This window comes from Podarcis tiliguerta (genome assembly GCF_965153285.1).
Source record: "Podarcis tiliguerta genome assembly, chromosome: 7".
NCBI lineage: Eukaryota > Metazoa > Chordata > Lepidosauria > Squamata > Lacertidae > Podarcis > Podarcis tiliguerta.
The window spans coordinates 54,227,655-54,250,133 of record NC_139540.1 but is presented as its reverse complement, the minus strand read 5'-3'; the positions used below and the strand labels follow the sequence as shown (position 1 = coordinate 54,250,133).

Genomic DNA, 22,479 nt, shown 5'->3' with positions numbered 1-22,479 from the left:
CAAACAGGAGATCCTCGCTCGAGTCTGGAAAGAGATGAAACTTTAGCAACCCAGATGTATTTCTTGGGCGTGAGATGAAGGCAAGCGCAGGTCTGCATAACAAAGGGAGAAGGATGGATCGCGGATTGCAGATCTTAGATGAACTCTCATTCTTGTTCTGGGCTTTTTCAGAGAAGTGGGTGGCTGGGAATCCAAAGCCCGTGCGTATTGACTCAAATATGCATTCGTTCATTGAAATGGGAGAGACTAGTCGCTGTTGTTGTTGTTGTTATGTCATGTTGCATCTTAATCACTGGGGAGGGAGGTCTGCACAGAGTGTTCTCCGGAGTTCTAAGGCCTTAACAACTTACAAAGGAGTTGAAAAGTTGACATCAGGCCTTACATTGTTGTAAGTATGGAATGGCAGGCTTCCTCTGCTGTGTAATCAGCGGCTGCATTTAGAGATGAAACAAATCCCACGAAATGTTTTCCCAACCCATGATGTGTCTCAGCAAAATAATAAAAACAGAAACAGCCCTTCAGCTCAGTCCACAGGATGACTATTGCTCTGAAACACAAATATTCCAGCGGCTATATACATATTATCTTCTTGTGTTTGTGTAAGGGAGAAGAGAAGCTTGTTTTGCGAGGTTGCTTCCTTTTCTGTCAGTATGATGTTTAATTGTATCCTATCAAAATCTGAAAGATGTCATGTTGATACTTGCATATACATATAATTGAATGCTCTCTGTCAGATTGGTAGGAGAGAGGGAATGGAGTAATGTATGGGTTTTCTAATAAAACTGGAGGCTGAGCTCGCATAGGAACATTTGTGGCATAATTAGTACTAGAGCTCAGTTATTCAAGGAGGCGTCTTCAGTTTCACAAGAGTTACTGCCATAGCCATCTTGAGCAAACTCTGAGTAATAAAGTGATCTTCAGTTCTGTTTGTTTTACTCTGAGTCATTTAATATTAGGCATGCCTTTATTTAGACCTGAGACAATGTGAAAGATGAAGTTAAGAGGCCTCTCATTCATTTGCAGGGCCTTAATCCCTGAAAGCTATATACACCACCAGTAGGGTTTTGTTTTTGTTTCCTTAAATACTGAATCATTTGAACACTTTATTAGATTATATCTAATGCATACAGGTGAAGATTTGTTTAGATAAAGCTCAAATTCAAAGTTGATGGCAACTATAAATGAGTATATTCTTCAAATCTGGCATGCACAACATTAGGAACAAAAGAAAGAGCCCTGGTGGATCAGACTCTGTTTCCCACAGTAGCCTAACAAATGCTTCTAAGAAACCCATATGAAGGCAGTAGGTGTTCAGGAACTGGCATTTTTAATTTGGTGGTATGCTGCATTTGAACATGGAGGCTCTATAAAACCATCATATCTAATAACAATTGATAGACGTATCCTCCATGAATTTGCCTAATCTTCTGAGGTTATCCAAGCCAGTGGTCATCACCACATCTTTTGGCAGTGAATTCCCTAAATTAATGATGCTTTGTGAATTGGCATTCGGGGTGTGTTTTATATGTGTCAAGAAAAACAAAGCTGTGATAATTCAAAAATAAGCAATGATAACTCAAAAAGGATTATTAGTGGAGAACAACGTTTTAAATCAGGCTGCACAACTTAAGCATTTTATATGTTTAGCTGTTAATTTTCCTTTTATCAGGCATGGGAACGGTTTGTAATCACTAACCAGATGATAACCCAGTAGCATAAATTGGTTGGGGCATCAGATGCAGCTTTTTGCAGGGATGTGCAATGGGTCTCTGTGGCTATGCAATGTATGGATAGTTATTAAAATCATTCAAAATGAAAAAAATGCATAATTTACATGTTTTCAGTGGTGGAAATTGAATCTTCTTGGGAAGCAGGCTGCTTTGCAAGTTTTTCATTGGCTCTGCACCTGCAGTAATTCCAGAGTTGTAACCACACTTACTTAGGAGTAAGCCTCACTGAGCACAACAGGGCCTTACTTCCAAGTGGATTCAGTCAAACCTCAGTTCCCAAATGCCTCCGTTATCATATGTTTCAGCTCCCTAATGCTGAAAACCCAGAAGTAACTGCTCCGGTTTTCGAATGATTTTCAGAAGCCGAACGTGCTACATGCCTTCCCCTTTGAGTTTCACTATTGTATTGAGGCTTCCGCTTTCAGTTTTGGGTTGTTGAATGTTTTGGAAGTCAAACGGTCTTCCAGGATGGATTACATCCGACAACCGAGGCTGGACTGTATACACAGGTTGGTCTGCAAACTATATACACAACATGATCATAACGACACATAAGCTTGTATGTTTATTCAGAGGTCTGAACAAGTTCAGCTGATTTCCTAGGAAGTGTAGCCTCAACCAGTGAATACTGCTGATGGGGCAAGAAAGCAACAGTGAGGTCTCCCTCTACCCTTCACTTCAATAGTCTCCTAGGAAAGCCTCTCAGGAGCACCTCTATGAGCAGTGAGATAATGTGTGGTTGTTAGCAGCAAGTGCCCTTAAAGGTTCTCAGCCATTCTTATCTGTTACTTGACCAGGAATAACCATTGTTTTCTTTGTTGACTTCTTTACCTGTTACATATAGTGATCTTACTGATGCTCCAGAAGGTATCTTGGTCGGCTGCTGGAGTTTGGTAAGAGTTGTAGCTCAGTGGTAGAACATCTGCTTTGAAACCAGAAGGCCCCTGTTTTAATCCAGGTAGGGCTGGCAATGTCCCCTTGCCTGAAACTTCAGGGAACTGCTTCCAGTCAGTATGGACAGTACTGTGCTAGACAGACTTCTGAAGAAGGCAGAAGGGGATGTAAGCTTGCCCTAGTACTAGGTATGTAGCTGCAACAACCTGTTGTGGTTTACTGGTTCTAGATGGCAGGTTTTTATTCAGGTCCTGTGGTGATTGCAGTAACATTTAAATCCGCCACAGTACCTACATATGTGTCAGTGAATATCGTCTCATTAAAAGAATAAGAAAGAAATCCAGAAGTATGTCTCTTAGCATTTAAGAAGACCCAATATCAGTGCAAAGAACAGATCAAAAGAACCACGGCGTTCTAAATCTTTGCTTCAAATTTTATTCCAACATCTCAGGGCTTATTTTATTCTGAGGTGTGTAAGGCACAATTCACTTCACATAAATGAGCAATCTGTACACTTTCAGGTGCTAATATTGTATTTATTTCATTTTTTAATCTTCTCCTATGAGGCATCCAGAAGCAATTTACAACATATAATATATATACACACGCACTGTATCTGGGTTGTGTTCAGTTAACTTTTACTCAGAGCAGACCTATTGAAATTAATAACCCTGATGAACTTAATTTCAATGGGTCAGATCTAAGCAAAAGTTAGTTGAATGCACCTCTATATGTCTCTCCTACTTCTCCTACTTCTCCTATCTTCTACTTCTGAGAGTTACCAGAATAACAACAATATCAGAACCAAATAAGGAGAAATCAATAGCAACCTTATTTTTCATTTGTCAGATAGGCCAACTTGAGAGATGTATTCATGACCCTGTTCAAGGACACAGAAACTGCTCTTTTAGTTCTTCTATATGTTGTCATGATCTGTTCAGATGCAGAGTGTCAGTCCTTTGTTGTTCTGTCCAAACAGTGTAATGCAAGAGATTTTAGGGCTGTTTACATCTAATCCATCCATATGAAGTCATACGTGAGGCTGTGCTAATGGCTGCACACCCTCTGTTAATATCATATTCAAGATTACTGTCTTGCACTGTGTTGTGAAAGGACCTGTTGTGGTTCAATGGAACCAGGGTTTCACCTTATTCACTGTTTTGAATTAAGCACTTGCTTAAGGCTTTCTATCCATACATACAGGTTGTTTCAGGATTGGGTACTTTGTAATACTACCTGTTTGGTAGGAAAGTAAATTTGTAGCACTGATCTGCCTTAATCTTAACTCCAACACAATAACCTGTAATAGCATCTGGCTGTTTAGAAAGGCCTTGTCTAAACCTTTGCATTTCATTGGTAATTTTTTCAAAAATATGTTTACATGCTTCAAACTGTGATGTATTTCTTCTCGGGAGCAGTAATTAGTATTGGTTCTTGTGTTTTTTGTCAAAAAGTTTGTTCACATTTTTGACAGAGCCATGCAATTTGGTGTCATTGGATGTGTGTATTTTCACTTACATGGAAGGCAGTAACTGCTTGCATCCATTGCAAGAGCTATTGACACCTGTTATTGTAATGCGTTGCTTCTGACAATGATGACCAACTAAGGACTACTTCTGATGTTCAGAAATATGCGAGTGCTTTCGTAACCCCATTTTATGGCTGGAATTATTACCAGGGCTTTCTTTTCAGGGGGAACTCACAGGAACTCAGTTCTGGCACCTCTCAGGGGGGTGCCATTGTCGTGAAAGAAGTGTCCATGGCCGAGTTCCAGCACCACTTTTTCTAGAAAAATAGCACTGATTATTACCATTAATGTAATAGTTAAAATAGAAGAACTTTCTCTCGCTGTGTGCCTTCCATATGTTTTGGACTGCAACTGCTGTCATCCCTGACCACTGGCCATTCATGCTGGAGCTGGTGGAAGTTGTAGTTCAAAATATCTGAAGGGAAACAGTTTGGGAAGTCTGGAACAGAGTGACAGGTTCCAGAACTGCTGTTAAGAGAGCAAGTCTTTACTTGTATCATGATGGGGAAGGCTCTGGAACTGACTTTGGCATTCCTGAAGGTATACGTATGCCATATATATATATATATATACATACATACATACATACGGGGATGCGGGTGGCGCTGTGGGTAAAAGCCTCAGTGCCTAGGGCTTGCCGATCGAAAGGTCGGCGGTTCGAATCCCCGCGGCGGGGTGCGCTCCCGTTGTTTGGTCCCAGCGCCTGCCAACCTAGCAGTCCGAAAGCACTCTCGGGTGCAAGTAGATAAATAGGGACCGCTTATTAGCGGGAAGGTAAACGGCGTTTCCGTGTGCGGCTCTGGCTTGCCAGAGCAGCGTTGTCACGCTGGCCACGTGACCCGGAAGTGTCTCCGGACAGCGCTGGCTCCTGGCCTATAGAGTGAGATGAGCGCACAACCCTAGAGTCTGGCAAGACTGGCCCATACGGGCAGGGGTACCTTTACCTTTACCTTATACATACATACATACATACATAAGGTATACACATGTCTTTCTCAGATTGTGAGTGGCATAAAAAGCAGAGGGAAAATAACTGTTTTTCTCTGGAAGTGCCAAATTGTATGGGTGCTTTTGGAACATATGCTTCCTTTCTGCAGGGAATGATCTCAAAACTGATTTATTCTCCTGTAAGGGAGAAATGAGATCCTGTGTGGGTTGACACTGCCCATCTCACCACTGGTGTGAAGCGCGGTAACTTTTTTGAGAAAGAGAGAGAGTTGAGTGTCTTTGTATGTGCTCAGGTCAATATTGAAACACTTTTGAGCAGCGATAGCTGGAGATTTGTAATATTTTGGTTCTACATTGCAAAAAAGAAATGTTCAATATTGAATCTGGAAAATTAATGGCCAGATAGCAAAATTCAGAAGAAAGTCTCATTTATTTTAGTCAACTTCTTCAGTATGCTGGAAATGTTTGTACCTTGCAACAACATTCCTTTTTCAAAGCCGACACCTTACATATTGTAAATGTTTATACATTTTCAGTGCTAGGTTAAACTGTTATGACTCACTTATGGCAAAACTCTGATCTCCACTCAGTCGGCGTAATCTTCGTTATTCTGTTGGCATGACAGTTTTGCAGTGGTGCAAAGATAATATGTTTACAGTCCTGTGCAGACTTAATGTGGGAATGAACTGCATTGGATGTTGTCAGAATCTACTTCAGAGTAGCCCACATAAGTCTGGGCTGTTGGTCTTTGTTTATGTTTACTTTAACCTCCTCTTTTTGCATGCTTAATTATTTTTAAGTGGAAATCATGCAATTAGAGCTTTACAGTGTAAACGTTAAATGATCAGAGTGAATAATTTTTTAATTGTTCACACTGTCATAACTTACATTAGCGTGGTTTCGGCGCAAGTGTTGAATTCATTGGGCATTTGACATCCAGCAAGTGTCCTGTCTCATAGTTCAGTGAACTGAGCTTCCTGTTTGAGGCACACTTGCCTTTTCAGAGGTAGTGCCCAGTATAATAGTTATTCTACAAGCAGATGGTAGCCTAGTTTTAATTATATCCATGTTGCTTTTTATTGCAATTTCATGCCTTTCGCTGGAGATCTGCATGGCTATATGATTCCCGAGAACACATTTTCTATTGCTGATTTATCCGTGTATTCTTGAAGTTTGATTACAGCAACCGTTGTTTATGCCAGCACTCTCAAGGCACGTGCTTATGTTCTGAGATGTGCTTCGAACAAGGGGTGTGGGGGGTGAGAATTTATTAAGTAGCTGCCAAATAACTTATTACTCAATAGTACACATGTTTTCTTCTGTATGATTTGTGAATTTATTGCTTCTTAACTATGAGGTAATGGCTTTAATACAGTATTATGGTTTGCAAGCTAGCTTTATTTTTAGCCTAGCTTATCCAGTCAGTGTCAGAAGCTTCTCCTCTAGAACTGCAATACAACATGGATTAGACCAGTGCTCTTCACCCAGTCGAGACCTGAGACCCACCTCTGACTCCCAGACAGGAATATGGCCCACTTCTACATTTTAACTTTTGATTTATACTTAGTAGTGCTAGCATCTCACCGCATATCACACACTGAGGTGCTGACATGCATATTTTTTCAGTACACATGAGCCAGTATTTCATGAGCAGTATTATGGGTCAAACCTTTCAACCTTTTAAAATAGCTGCAGATTTCTGACACCTGTGGCTAATATTGAGCATTGCTATTGCATTATTTTACCAAAAAATCCTTTCTCTCACTTTGTTCCTTTCCATTAGTTTCACCACTTCCCTCCTTTTCCTGTCGCTTCTGGTGACTTTTTCTCTGCCTACCTATGTGCACTTTCTGTCCTCCATCTTTGCCTCCCCCTTGCGCTTCCTTTGTCTGTTGTCACTCGCTATCATCTCATCTTCTTTCACGATCCTTTCTGTCACCAGCTATCTGCCTGCTGCCTCTCTCTCTGCTCATGCCTTCTTCCACATTTCCATTACCTACTCAAATATTTCTACCCTTTCTCTCACCTTCTTTTTGTTTCCGTTCATCTGCTATCATTGCCTTTCTGTCTCTCTTTCACTTTCCTTTTTACTGTGCTCACTTTCTTCCATCTTGTGTCACCTTCTCTGCCACCTTTAACTCACCTCTCCGTGACTCTTGCCCCTTCTGAAGGTCAACTTGCCTGAGATCAAAATGAACAGCATTTCACCCTCAGAATTTATTATAGGTGGCAACCGTATGTTGTTGCCCCTTTGTTGGATGACGAAGTGTGAAGGAACTCATCATATTCTCCTCCACTGAAGTAACATATAGTTGTCACTCCAAAACACCTTTTTCATTTAGTCTGCAAAGTCTTTCCATTTCGTGGTCTCTTTAAAAAGCAACTAAAATTAATTTTCATTCCAAATCAATGATGAACGATTAAAAGTCGCAGTTCTGTGCTTACTCACTTGAGAGTAAGTATCGTTAAAGTAACTGAGCCATACTTCTGAGTAGACATGCCTAAAATCTGCTTATTAATTTTACTAAGGTCCTACCTGAGGACCTGGGTCTCTCTCCCCCTTCCTGCTGTTCCCCCCTCTTTTCTGTCCTCTTTTATGACTGCATCTCTTTCCCTCTTTCACAACCTCTTGTCTAATCTGCCCTCTCCTTGTGTCGGCTTACCTGAGATCAAATGTACAGAAAATAAATATGGAAAAGTTTTAGTACCCTAAGAACCTAATATATGCATCAATTGCTTGCTGTTATCCTAAGTCCACATAATTTGGGGTAAATCCCATTTAAATGAATGGACCTTCTGAATAAGTGTTACGGGGAGTCAGGAGGATGGTTAATCGGTCTTTAAGCAAGCATGACAGTGCAACCCTATGTCTGCTCAGAAGCAATTCCTACTGCATTCAGTGTGGTTTACTCCCAATTAAATAGTTTTAGGATTGCAATTTTTCTTCTGAATAAATAAAGATTTGGCTGAAAAGCTGTAAGTTTCCTAAGAACATAATAATAGCCTACTGCATCAGGTCAATGGCCCAGCTAATCCAGCATCTGGTTCTCACAGTGGCTAACCTGTGGGAGACTAGGAAGCAGAATTTGAGCAAGAGAGCACTTTCCTCTCCTGTGGTCTCCAGCAAGTGTTACTTGGAAGCATTATTTTGGCCAACTGTGGAGGCAGAGCATAGCCATTACGGCTAGTAGCCAGTGATAGGCACATGACTATTTTTAAAAGGGGAAGGAGGAAAGAATAAAGGTATGACTTGCTTATTTTTGCATGTGTCTACTATAAAGTTATGCAGTGCCTATAGGAATCCTGCGAGGCCTATAAGACCTGCCTCACAGCCTGATCCTATGCATGTTTACTTGGAAGTAAGCCCTGATGGGGACACGGGTGGCGCTGTGGTCTCAACCACTGAGCCTAGGGCTTGCCAATCGGAAGGTCACATAAACAGATCTTTTAATTTGTCAGATGATATGGTCACAAGTTAGGAGTGCTTCATAAATTCAGTATTGTTCGTAAGTCACAAAGTGAATGAGGGAAAAAAATATTTTTATTGGTGTTTTAAAGTGATTCACATTTACTGGAAATCTTTTTTTTTTAAAAAAAAAACCCACAGCGTTTTGCTAACCTGGTGTTAAAAATCACCACTTTCCATATAAAATTTTAAGTAGCATCAACAAGAAGAGTACAGTGGTACCTTGGGTTACAGACGCTTCAGGTTACAGACTCTTCAGGTCACAGACTCCACTAACCCAGAAATAGTACTTTGGGTTAAGAACTTTGCTTCAGGGTGAGAACAGCAGCGGGAGGCCCCATTAGCTAAAGTGGTACCTCAGGTTAAGAAAGGTTTCAGGTTAAGAACGGACCTCCAGAACGAATTAAGTTCTTAACCCAAGGTACCACTGTACTGGGCCTTTTGCTCAGCTCCTCTCTCCTTCCCAAGATGTTCATGGTATGCTTAGACTGAGCAATTCTAGCACTGTGAAACAGTGAAAGTTAGAAGTAATTCTGTCAGCTTCACAGGAACTGTTCAGAATTAAAAACTAGTGTGTGGGAGCAAGACTTCTCTTTAGGATGCATGGGCATCTTATGGCAAAATGGTTACAATGGATCTTTATGTAATTGCAGTATGCACCCAGTAGTAGTTATGCTTATTTAGCACATTTTGTAACAGGCATAAATATTGAAAACCACTGAAGGTGTCTGGAAACAGGAAATTTTAGAACCATTAAAATTATCTGGTCACTGTATCTACTTAACATATATTTTGGGCTACAATCCTGTGGCCATTAATTTGGGAGTGAGCCATGTTGAACTCAGTGTAACGTGTGTGTGGGACATGCCTGGACCTTGATACATATTTTGTCTCATTGTTGTAATTAAAGATACCTAGGACAATACTTTCATTTGCATTGTTAATTTGCTTAATGCAATAGGGATAACTTTCACCTCAAACGGTTGTTTAGTTCTGAATATTTATTGAGAAAAGCAAGGTATAGTTTTAATGTGTTTAGGGCCATTTGTAAGGAGTTTATGTTCAAATTGTTAAATGGATAAAGACTACAAGCCTTCAGCTATGAAACTGACTTATTTCAAATGAATACTGTATATAAAATTCATCTTCCAGCTAATGTCTTAGCCATGAATCTGCTTTCATAGAAATCTCATTGTGCCTTCATTCTGCAGCTCCCCATTAACCTTGTTTTCCCTAAACCTCTGTTTTTTCCACTTGACCTTTCCTCTATTCTTTCTTTCTTTCTTGCTGCCTCTTCCACCCTTCTTCTAGCTGTTCTGCCGCTGTGCTCCATGAACTTTCACTTCCCTAACACTGGAGTGTTTTTTCACTCAGTTTTCCAGTCTTACCACACATAGAATTTCCTATCCCTAAACTATGACTGACGGTATTAATCCTAACTAAACTTACAACATTCTTTTCCCGTATAGATTCTGTACTGTGAGTATTCTATTGATGCTGTTTCCCTATGACTGAGAACATTTTGTGATAATGCTCAGGGACTTGATTTCAGAGGCCTCCAGTAGGCACAATATAATATAGATGATGGAGTTGAATTGTCACTGTTCCTGCTATTCCATTACACCAGCAGTCTTCTTATTAAATTATGTGAATGGAGTAGTTAGATCTGAGCATAAAGAATTAGTTTCCTATTTGCTAGCTGCAGCTAGAATGCTTTTTCTGCAAAGACTGTTAAAAACACTGAACATTACAGAGTGTGGGACTTTGCAACTATGACTGAAGTACATACAGTGGTACCTCGGGTTACAGATGCTTCAGGTTACAGATGCTTCAGGTTACAGACTCTGCTAACCCAGAAATAGTACCTTGGGTTAAGAACTTTGCTTCAGGATGAGAACAGAAATCGTGCGACGGCAGCAGGAGGTCCCATTAGCTAAAGTGGTGCTTCAGGTTAAGAACGGACCTCCAGAATGAATTAAGTTCTTAACCTGAGGTTCCATTGTACTTTTTTAGATTCCAAGAAGGCAGGCAAGACAATATAATTTTTTGATAAACTGGCAAAAATTTGTTGGCTGCAGCAGAAGATGTGGGATATTTCCAGTTATGAGTTACAGGTTTTCATTGTTTTAATTAGTTAAGTCAATATGGTATAAGAGACTCTGGGGAGAGCATTTTTTTTTTTTTTTTTTTTACAAATGCAGCATTCATCTTGGCTACTTACAAGTATTAACACACTCTCTCTACACACACACACACACAGAGAGAGAGAGAGAGAGAGTGTTGAGTTATAGCTTTCAAATAAAATAATCTGACGCCACCTCCCTCTCCTCACTCTCTCACGGTGTTTGTTCACCAAAGGGAATTAGTTTTGTCAGATCAGACTCCTTGATTTGAATGCCCTATCATTATTATTTCCTTGGCCCATTTAAAAATATGGGTTATAGAGACCAGGCCTGTGACATTTGATTTCAGGAAGCATTTACCTGTTGTGACTTCCAACCGTTTTAATATTTTAGAGTTTATTTGTATGCAAGCCTTGTTCAAATATATCAAGACAAAATGACGTTTGAAAAACAACACCTACATTTGGTTCTTTTCACATGTAGCTCCTCTACTCTACAATAGTTTTAAAGGGTTCCCCAGCTTCATCGGCCTACATTTGGTAAAATGGTACATACCCATATTGTATAAATAAATCTGAAGTCACAGTTTGTGGTTTCGAAATGTTCCTTTTTCTGAAGTATGATACAGAGTGTGATGGTGCATGTAATGTTGAGCAATTGATCTGTGAGTTTGACGATTTGTCATGATCCTGGCTTGAATGAGTAAACACGCTTTTAGACTATTACCAGAGTAGATATAGATATATGCAAGCTCTGAATATTTGCATATATATGGCAACTTCATTCCCATAAATCATTGGCAGAGCATTGCCCATATGAGAACCCTAGCACTAAATGTGTGCTCATTTATTGGTTGAAACATGGTCTATTTAGAAGGCCGGAGGGTAAGATTTCCAAAGGTATTGACTTGTTTATTAAGAATATTTAGGTCCTCACCTTTCAACATAACATTGCTCAAAGTAGTTAGCAATAAGAAGAAAATTCATTAAAATACAACAAAACCTAATTTAAGAAGACACCATCAACATTCATGTATTTATTTAGACTACAGTGGTACCTCGGGTTAAGTAGTTACTTCGTTCCGGAGGTCCGTACTTAACTTGAAACTGTTCTTAACCTGAAGCACCACTTTAGCTAATGGGCCCTCCTGCTGCTGTCACACCGCCGGGGCACGATTTCTGTTCTCATCCTGAAGCAATGTTCTTAACCTGAAGCACTATTTCTGGGTTAGCGGAGTCTGTAATGTGAAGCGTATGTAACCCGAGGTACCACTGCACTTATATCCCACCTTATAGCCTAAAGAGTCTCTCAAATAAAATAGTCACACAGTAAGGCCTGGTATCAGACTCTATGGTGACAGTATTATTCAGGTGGCATTGCCTTATTTAATCCTTGGTCTTCCTTTGTGTTGCCATTTATCCTCTGCCTATGAGATGGGTAGAGTCTACTGAGGACCCCTGAGGCTAGGGAATGTGGCCGAGTAGCTGGAACTCACTCAGCCCAGGAAGGATACAAGTTTTCCAAGGAAACAAACACCACTAAACAACAAAGGCAGCACTATCCATATCTACAAGCAGCAGAAATTAAAAACCAGATGACTGATAGGCCAAATGCTAGCTGAATGCCATTAGGGAGAGATGTGATGAATTTCTCAAGGGGGGGAATTCTAAAATCTGGGTATGTCCACTGGAAAGGCTTGCTTTCATATGTTTGCTCCCAAAAGGATCTAAAGTCCTGATTATATTTCACGATAAAGATCTTGCAGTTAGGAACAAAAAGCGCTTTGGTCTTAGGACGAAGTAGGATTCAGTGAGCAGAATATCTTAGAACGATCCAGGCCATAAGCTCTGCATGAAGTGGCCTATGGCAGAAACCTATGGGAATCTGTTTTAGGTATTTTCTAAATGATAAGTAGTAAACAATGGAATTGACTTTTCATAGATAGGTAGCTATGACTCAGTTCACCTACAATGGTCTTAGTATATGAAGAAACTGGAGCGAGCCTCAGATCTATGCATTCCCCTCTCTTCTTTTTTAGTGTGCCAGAGGAGGAAACTGGATGTATTGATATCATTCTAAAACATTAATAATTGTTTTATCCAATATCACGCTAAAATAACGATAGTTTCAGACTTGATAGTTCAGACTTGAGGAATGAGCCAAGATAGGAAAACCTGCTTTGTTGTCCCTAACCATAGTGAAAACAAACCACAGTTCCTTGCGTAAACACCATGGGAAACTGGGGTTGAGTTTACAATAGCCAATTTGTTTTTCTTTCACACAAAGGATGGGAAAGGACAGGTGTAAGTATGTGAGCTGTAACTGGCTGCAGCACATTCATGTAGCGGGAACCCCATATGAACTGGCCAGTATCTCAACTCACCCTCAGCGCTAGACTTGTTATAGCCATTGGCAGAGTAGGTGTGAAGTCAGCCATTCTTATGAGACGTCTCTAGTGCCTGCCCTGAATACCTTCAGCGGTGCAGCATTCAAGTGTTTTCATCTTGAAGATGTGAGTTTATACTTATTCTTGCATTGGTGAACAGGAGATGAGAATTAGATTTCCATATGCTGTTTAGATGCAATCATTGAGTTCTGTATTCTACAAACCTCTCTCGGCAGCATTTTACTGGTATCTCTTTGAATTCAGCAGTATGCATCATACATTTTTGCACCTGCAAAACTGTAGATGCAGTAGTTCTATCCGTGGTTGATTAACATTGGTCCCTTGCTGACATGTTAATTAATGACTATGCTAATATATTTATGAGAAAAGGAGGCATGTGTATTTGCAGATACCTAGGAAAAAAATCTACATAGATGGGATGCTGGATTCAGGCTCGGCCCTTTTTCCCCCTAGATGAATTTTAATGCTGCGAGTTAATGTCATGATGTGTAATGCATAATTTATATTTTCATTAACAGGGATGTTAGAGAAGTGTTTTCATGCCAGGTTAAGAAAACAGTGCAGTTAGTAATAGCAACTGTCGTCGGAAAATATTTGAACTGGTATTGCCAGAGATGTTCAGGTCAATGGTATTAATAGAAAAATTTCATACCTTTTCTTAATGGGGTGGGTTTGGAGGAATTCACATTATGGAAAAACTGCACACAGTTCCAATGATTGGCCCGGCATACATCTTTGATTTGGAATTGTTTTCAAGACATTGACTCTAGCTGGAGCAATGGTGCCTGAATTCCTTAAAATTAATTTATGCTGATTATTAAATTAAAAAATATATATATTTACGAACAGCAAGCAAACCCCTGTGTTAAGCATTGGCTCAATAAGAAACAATGCAACATAACTGCCTTTGGATTTATGGGCTCCTCTTGGGAATAATAATAATAATAATAATAATAAATGTCATTGTAAAAGTTGGGGTTTGGGTGTTTTGTTTTATTTATTTATTTACTAAATTTGTACCCCACACTTCATCCGTAGATCTCAGGGCAGTTCACAAGATAAAAGCACAGAGTACACAATAAAAACCAAGAACAGAACAAAACAACACCCCCCCACACCTCAAAATACAATTAAAAGGCTATAGGATGTTAATCAGCCAAAGGCCTGGTTAAAGAGGAACATTTTTGCCTGGTGCCTAAAGGTGTATAATGGTGGCACCAGCCAAACTTCCCTAGGAAGAGTATTTCACAAATAGGAAGCCACTGCAGAAAAGGCCCTTCCTAGTGTTGCCACCCTCTGGACCTCTCATGGAGGAGGCATATGAAGAAAGGTCTCAGATGGTGATTGCAGGGTCTGGGTCAGTTCATATGTAGAAAGGATGTCCTTGAGGCATTGCAGTCCTGAGCCACTGACTCTTCATAGATACTGTATATCTGAATCACATGACCATATGCTTAAAAAAAGGACCAATATATTAAGAAATAATCTTCTGATTATGTTATGTCTCTTACATATGATGCCATGCTTATTGTATGTCTGTATTTTTAGGTGTGTTATTGTAGTAATATATACCGTAATCTTCATGAATTGTATGGCCTTGTTTAGATATAAAGATGATCCTGAGGACAACTTCACATATTTTTCATACATACGATGCTCTAGCACTGTGTGGGGTATGGGATGTATGCATTGTCTCCTCTCAAGTAAGGTCCTGGAGTTTGTTAGTTGCTAAGTGTCATAAGGCCATCAATCTCACTTGGCATGAGAAATGTGCCCCTACACCTTCATGCTACTCAAAATGTGAATTGTTTTATCCACCTAAATCTTAGTGTGCCAAATAATATCCAAAACATCCCTTGAAGAGCCTGATGTTGCATTTTTCAAATATCCTTGGGAAGAAATGTCCTCCTTCTGTTTTGCGAGTTCTTGGTTTCTGCAGTCATGGCAGCGTGGCCTGAGATAACCCTGTACAACTTGCATGTAAGGCTTTCATGCTATGAGCTAGTTGACAAAAAACCTGAAAGGAATGTAACTCTTGAGAGCTGAAGGAGGGATTAGAGGAAAAGCCATAACTAACTCAGTGGCGGAAACGTGTGATTTGCATCTGAAAGGTGCCAGTCCACAACCTCTCCAGTTTAGAGCTGGGCAGGATTTTCGCCCAAAACTTTACAAGAGTTATGACTAGTTAGTGTGCAGTACTCAGCCAGATGTATACACCTTCTGACCTGGTAGACAGCAACTGCCTACATGCCCTAAATTCATTGAAACCAGCTCTGCATAGAAACAGGGTGTTGAAATATATTATGTTTATTTACTGGTATAATCATCATCACCATTACCATCATCATTATCTGCCAGTTTCAAAGTTAAGAGAACATAATCTCATAACTTCACTTTAAATTCTTACTTAGCACTTTGCCATTAAAACAATCATGAGTGGTAGCAGAGAATAAAATTTTTATTTTGTATACAGATTAGGATACCAGCTGATGTTGCCTGTATGAATTCTCAGATTTTCAAGTTCTCATGTAGCAGTGATATAGTGATAAAGGCGGGTTCTGATTACCATTCTTTGAACCAGGATTAGATTTCTTGAACTCTGTATATTATGGCAGGTTTGAAATAAAGCTGTTTTGAGTAATTACGGTATATATATATATATATATATACTGGTGTGTTTACGCATCAGGGTGGGGGTGGGGGGTCCTGTTGTGAGGACAACCAGGATAGGACAGGAAGCCAAGAGCAGTTGCAGACCTTGAGGGTCTCAAATTTCAGCATGTGATGCCAAAATTCACCCCCCAATTCTCACCTTCCATTCTCTATTATAGTTGTGGCACCCCTGAGATTTCATGCCCATTGTGACCAAACCAGTCGTTCTCCCCTAAATCCGCTTCTGCCAAGAAATGTTCATAAACATTTGAATTTCAAACCTAGTAACATATTTAAAATTTGCTCTGGTTCAGAACTATCTTATCCTCAAGGAAATTGGTTACCCTTTTCCTCAATGTACTCAATAAATACGGTATATTTTATTATCCTGATTCAGAACCAAATTATGTGAACCAAAGTCATCTTTCATCTAATTTAAATGCTGGCCGAGTTGGCCTTGGGATAATTGTAACTAATTATGTTTACTTATGAAAGCCACAGTCCTGAGACTACTTACAAGCTTAGTAAATCTGCTTGATTCCAGAGTTTAGCTTAAATTTGACTTTTAGTTTTAGCCTATATTTAAGATGATTAGAGATTTAACTGCCCAGTCTCTGTTACACTATTAGTCATTCCATTTTGTCATGGCTATTGTCATTTTGCTTGTGCATGTATAAAGTTGCACTTGTATCATATCACATGCCTCTTTGAAAATCTATATGTCTTAAGAATCTGACTGTGAACCATCTATATAAATTCATAACAAATAGGAGTGGTGATGTGCTCAGTCATTTACAATCACCATTTCTTTTTCAACCAATTTCTAACCACTTTGATGTAAATAGTATAACGTGACACATTAAGTTAAAGACAGAGTATCAGAAACTTGAAAAAAACAGAGGTGTATGCTAATGTGTCTTTATTGTTTATGATTCTGTTAGTGGCTTAACTATTTTCAGAATAAAATGACTTGCCGTTGACTAAAGCAACAGCAACTTTTTAATGAAAAACCTCCAGGAAATTAGCTATAATTGGAATATTTGGAGGAACGCAGGTGGCTCTGTAGCTAGACTTTTCCACATCCAGCAGATAATTTGTCTTTAGTAATGAACATTAATATTCATTCATTCGCTTTCTGCAAGGAAAATGCATAAAAATACTTAGGCAAATGTTAATAATTCCTTGGTGTATCCAGAGGCAATTGTGGGCTGGGATGAAGTTACAGATAGGATGTACATATGTTATGAGAGGCTTCTGTGAACAAACCATTCGCAAAATAAGCTTGATGTAGTTGTATAGTCATTTGGACAAATATTTTTGTATATTTTGTACTTATGGGTGTTGGTATTGATATCAGATAATGCCATTGGGAATGTTTGGCTTAAACAAACCAACAGAATAAATAGTATTCTGTCACATTGCATCCCTCCCCCACCCCCAAATCAAACATTCTTCTTAAAGTTAATGATCAGAGAAGCATTTAAGATATCTTCAGAAAACACATTCCTGAGATGCTGTGAAAAGGATCATGAAAATAGCTGTTTTGTCTATATGTCCAGGAGAGTTTTTAGAGGGGCTGCCAAATCAGTAACAGCTATATGATAGTGACGTCATCTTCCCACTTCAGTAGTGGTTGCTTGTGCCTATGTCTGTCTGTACTCACTGTGAATGCAGAAGCCCTGTGTGGAATTGTAGCTTCGTGTTTGCAACAGGATGAAATAAATTACGGATCCACAGGACATAAAAAGCAGAATTTCTGTTCTCAAGTATTCATCTTTTAGATATTCATGAAGTTTATCTGAACACGGGCGTTGGTGTTTAATTTGAGCTGAGACAATTTTGGTGTTGAGTGTGATTGCTTAAAACATCGCCCCCTTTCAGGGACTGGACCATTAGGTCCAGTCGTGACCAACTCTGGGGTTGTGGTGCTCATCTCGCTTTATTGGCCGAGGGAGCCGGTGTACAGCTTCCAGGTCATGTGGCCAGCATGACTAAGCAGCTTCTGGCAAAACAGAGCAGCGCACGGAAACGCCGTTTACCTTCCCACCGGAGCGGTACCTATTTATCTACTTGCACTTTGATGTGCTTTTGAACTGCTAGGTTGGCAGGAGCAGGGACCGAGCAACGGGAGTTCACCCCGTCACGGGGATTCAAACCGCCGACCTTCTGATTGGCAAGTCCTAGGCTCTGTGGTTTAACCCACAGCGCTACCCGCGTCCATGCCCACCTTCTCTCTTTGCTTATATCTATGTATAAAACCTCTGAGCACCAAACAAATGGGGTTCTGTTTGTTTTTGGAAGAGTTTCTTCAGCCATTCAGCAGGCAACACATACGCCATTCTCTGACCAGATTCATGGGTGCAAGAAGCTGTATGGGTGGCTCTTTGGAACACAATATGCAGGCAGCTTTATGGGCAAACTGTGTGAGGTAACTACCCAATTGTGGAGGCCTCTTTCAACCATGCCAATATACCCCACTTTCTTATTTTGCAAAATGTGACTTAAATTGTGATGCTTTCTAATCACCATTCTTGTGTGGAAGATGAATAATATGTCCCATGAATTTCATTGTGCACAAGCAGATATACAAGCAGGAGCTGCAACAAACTGTCGCCATGTGGAGTGTTCGTTTTCCGGATTACAGTCCGCCTTAGAAACAGAGAATTGTAGATAGGAAGGGACCTTATAATCATCAAGTCCAATTCCCGGCAATGCAGGAATATGCAACTGGTCCTTGGCATTATTAGCACCATGCTCTAACCAACTGAGCTAAATGCCTTGTTCTCTTCCAGGATACTCCATACCATACCCTCCCTCCCTGCAGTTTCCCATATTTTTCTCTAAAGGGTCTTTGCATTCTGTGTCCACTGAACTTGTTCAGTCGTCATGGAGCTCCATTGGGGCTCCTCTCTCTCTCTCTCTCTCTCTCTCTCTCTCTCTCTCTCTCTCTTTCTCTCTCTCCTCTGTTAGGATCCCCATAAAGTTTGTTCATTTTATCTTTGGTGCTTCTGTATATGGTGCTTTCCTCTGAGTCTTCCGATACCTCCCTCCTGTTTGGCTACATCAGAATCTACACTTGAGAAATGTGTGCAACATGAGCACATATGCTGCTGACTACTTAGCCACTAAATTAAATAAAATAGCTATGTGAGCAGTGTGGTTTCAGTGTTATTTTAGGCCAGGTGTTTTAAAAAAACAACAACACACCACAACATTTCACATTCACTTGTAAGACGAATTAATTACTCTTGGAAGAATTTCCTGTTTAAAATGGTTTGTGTTTTGTTGTTCTGAAATGGAATTCAGATAAGGCTGAAGAACAACGGTTTCTCCCTGACCTTGAGTTGTGCTTGTTTTTCTTGGCATAACTAAAAAAGAAAGTTAGAATACACTTGATGGCAATATATATGCAGACCAATAAGAATCTTGTATTTGGCAGTGAAGTATTTGGCTATGAAGCATTTAAGTTGCTATTTATTCCATCTTAGCATTTTTTTAAAGGAAAAACAAAACAGCCTCTGAAGCTAATTGGAACCCTTCATTAAAAATGCAGGAATTCATATTATTCATTTATTATTACATCATTCCATCATTTCTCCATGGAACTCTAGGTGGTATACCTGGTTTACCCCCCTGCCTATTTTATTTTCACAAACTCTGTGTGGTAGGTCAGGTTAAGAGACAGCGATTGGTCAAAGATCACCCAGTGGGTGGGGATTTGAACCCTGGTTTCCCAGGCCCTAGCCCAGCCCCCCAAACTACTTATACCACTCTGAGTGTTTCTCAATCAGGCAAGGATCTCATATATTACGTGCCTATGTTTGCTTCATCATACTGGACAACGTGTGAGAAGATTTGCTTGTGCTTGGTAGAGAATTCAGTTCAGGGGTGTGTGTGGTATTTTTTAAAATTGAAAAGTCTTGTTTTACAAGGCATTTGAGGATATTTACAGTACCTTTCCCATCTTTAGGCATTTTGCCAATGGAGAACAATAACAGTCATAATAATTTGAGCATTTCCTAATGCGGTGTTCCTTCCATAGAGAAACAGATATTTTCCAAACAACAGATATTTTTCCAAACTTGCACATAGAGTCAGATAAACTCGTGTGTGTGTGTGTAAATGTTAGCGGCAAAGTACAAAAAACCCAGATATTCTAGATTACCTAGGAATTCTATTTATTAGTAAATGGTGTTTGGTAAATTACCAGATGAGGCCAAATGAAAATGGTGTAACTTGATCTAACCTAGGCAGAGTCTCAAGAATTCTATAGTTTTCCAAGTAAAGCTTAGGGCAGGGATATGTAAGTAGTGACCTGCCATATCTGGAGAGCCACTGGTTCCCCATCCATGTCTTACGAATGTGGGGTTACATGAAAAAGACATACAGGCTTTCCACAGGCACTGAATGTTGTTTCTTCAAATTCTCTGGGTGGGATTAGGCAATGGTCAGAAAATGCCAGCAAAAAAATAACAAAACACATGGCAGAATGTGCGATTAAATACTGTTTTTATAATTAATAACAGGACAATGTATTTGTGGCTGTAACTGAACCAAGCATGAATGCATGACTTGTGACGCCTGTATGAACCATAAATAACATTGCCCATATTCTTAAAACATGCAGAATTGTATATTTTTACATGAATTTATTATAGCATGACAAAACACCATTTTAACACTGGGTTTCAGCACTTGGACTTGCAGTTGCATTTTACAAAACCGTGTCTGGTTCTAGTCAATTGTTCTACTATAGCATCCAATATTAGTGACAACTCTTTGACTTTGGGGATATTGCAGGTATTCTGTAGAATGGCTGTGTTCACCTTTTGCCTCCAAGTCCCATGCTTTACTGACTCCATGCTAGAGACAATATTTTTGGGAGAGCAGCCATTTAGTGTTTTGCATGGTGTTTTGGAGTGTGCTGTAGATTGTCTAGGTGACAATTAAATTGCCTGAATTTTGCCTCCAACATATGCTTCAGAAAATAAATAAACTGAGCAAACTGCATGGAACTGCAAAGTGACACACATTGCTGTCTTTCAGCCGAAGCCAAGTGCTTGCGTATAGGAGGGTAGCTAATTTCAGGGGAGTGTGAAGTATTTTCCTTTCACAGAAAGGTGTTGTACCCAGTGCAGTTGGCAAGGGAGTGAATACAGATGGGTGTCCTTCCAGTGTGAGTTGCTATAGTGCAATATAGCTTAACATTACAGCCTAGCAACTGTTCAATATTAACATTGTTCATTGCCTTAATTAGCTGCTGAGCCCTGAGTCTGGCTGTTAAACACTTGGTGGTGTCAAACATTGATCTGCGCTGCAGTTGTGGGTCTGGCAAGCATGAGAATAAACTCATTGCTCAGTGTCAAAAATGTGAAATAATGTGCCATTTGTTTTGTACCTGTTTTTGAATGTCTTTGTGCTGTAACAGTAAGAAGAGTAGAAATAATTCTGCCCCCCCTAAAATTTATGGATCACTTTTTGCCCTTTAACCCATCAGAAGAGGAGGAAGAGCTCAACTAATCACAGTTATGCGTTGCTCAACCATCCCTACTCTAATTCACTGTTTGGGTGATTTGTATAGATGCTCAGTTTTGAAGATGAATTATTCATCTTGGGAGATGAAAGGGTAACTTCATACATTCCATTCTTAGAATGGAAAAGACTGTGTTGTAGTTCTGACACTACTGCTAGCCTCCATTTTATTCAATACTAACGCGCGGAAAGCCCACCTTGCCATTGTTTACAAGTAACAGTACTGTTGCATGAAGTATCATCTTAATGCTGCCCTTGTAGAATTATGCAGCATCTTTGGAAGAAATCATCTGAATTGCTATGTTTTTAATGTTCATACAAATGTGTTGTAATGTGCTGCACACTTTTTTAAAATTAAACGGATTTTAAAAATCATTCAGTGTGAAAAAAAGATACAAAGTACAGTACAGAGTTAAACTAGAAACTTAGAAGAAATCTAAATGCAAAACTGACATTCAGCAACATTGTTGAGAGTAAGTTACCAGCACAGTTTACCTAACCCAAAACTGCAACATGAAGTAGTTAAAAGAATAGAAGTTTCTGTAGCTGATCACACAGATTATTATTATTATTACAAGCTATTCTTTTGTTGTACAATCCAATGAAGACTTAGGCCTGGCTAAGCTTAGTTTGTAAGCAGAATTTTGTGCTGAATTGTGGCTACCATATATAAGGTTTCCATATATTTAAACAATTAATATAATGCTTGAAAGTAAAAATCTATTAGGTGCTTCTGTCTTTATCACCACACCTTAACTGTATGGATTGTAGTCTCATTTCTGTACTACTTTGTTTCTCATGGCCACGAGGCAGCTGAACACTCAGTTTCATCAAGGTTCTGTTTAGAACACAAGCGTTATAATGACACTGGCATATATGCAAGATGATAATTTACGTGGCAACATGTACTCCCAATACACCTTTATCAGCCCCTAAGGAATTTTTTTTAAAAAAGAGAAGTAATGAAGAATCTATTGGTCTTTGAAGTGTTTGCTCAAGGCCTTGTTGTTGAGGTGAGTTTTAAAAAAAACGTGACAGCATGTTTTACAAGCTTGGGGTGGGGGTCTGGTAAAGAAGCCTAAGCTCATATTAATAGCTTTTAGAATGATTTTGGGGCTTGGTTCAGCATTATCCCCTCCCACCTCTAGTTGTTTTAACTATTTAAACATGCTCAACCAGGTGAGTATTGAAAATCAGTT

The 22,479-nt window shown here is 39.6% G+C and overlaps 1 protein-coding gene across 4 annotated transcripts in view; it reads left to right on the top strand.

The window, feature by feature from the left end:
* ZNF516 (zinc finger protein 516) overlaps positions 1 to 22,479 on the top strand; it is a 111,019-nt gene that overhangs the window by 8,699 nt on the left and 79,841 nt on the right. The gene's annotated exons all lie outside the window — the stretch shown is intronic.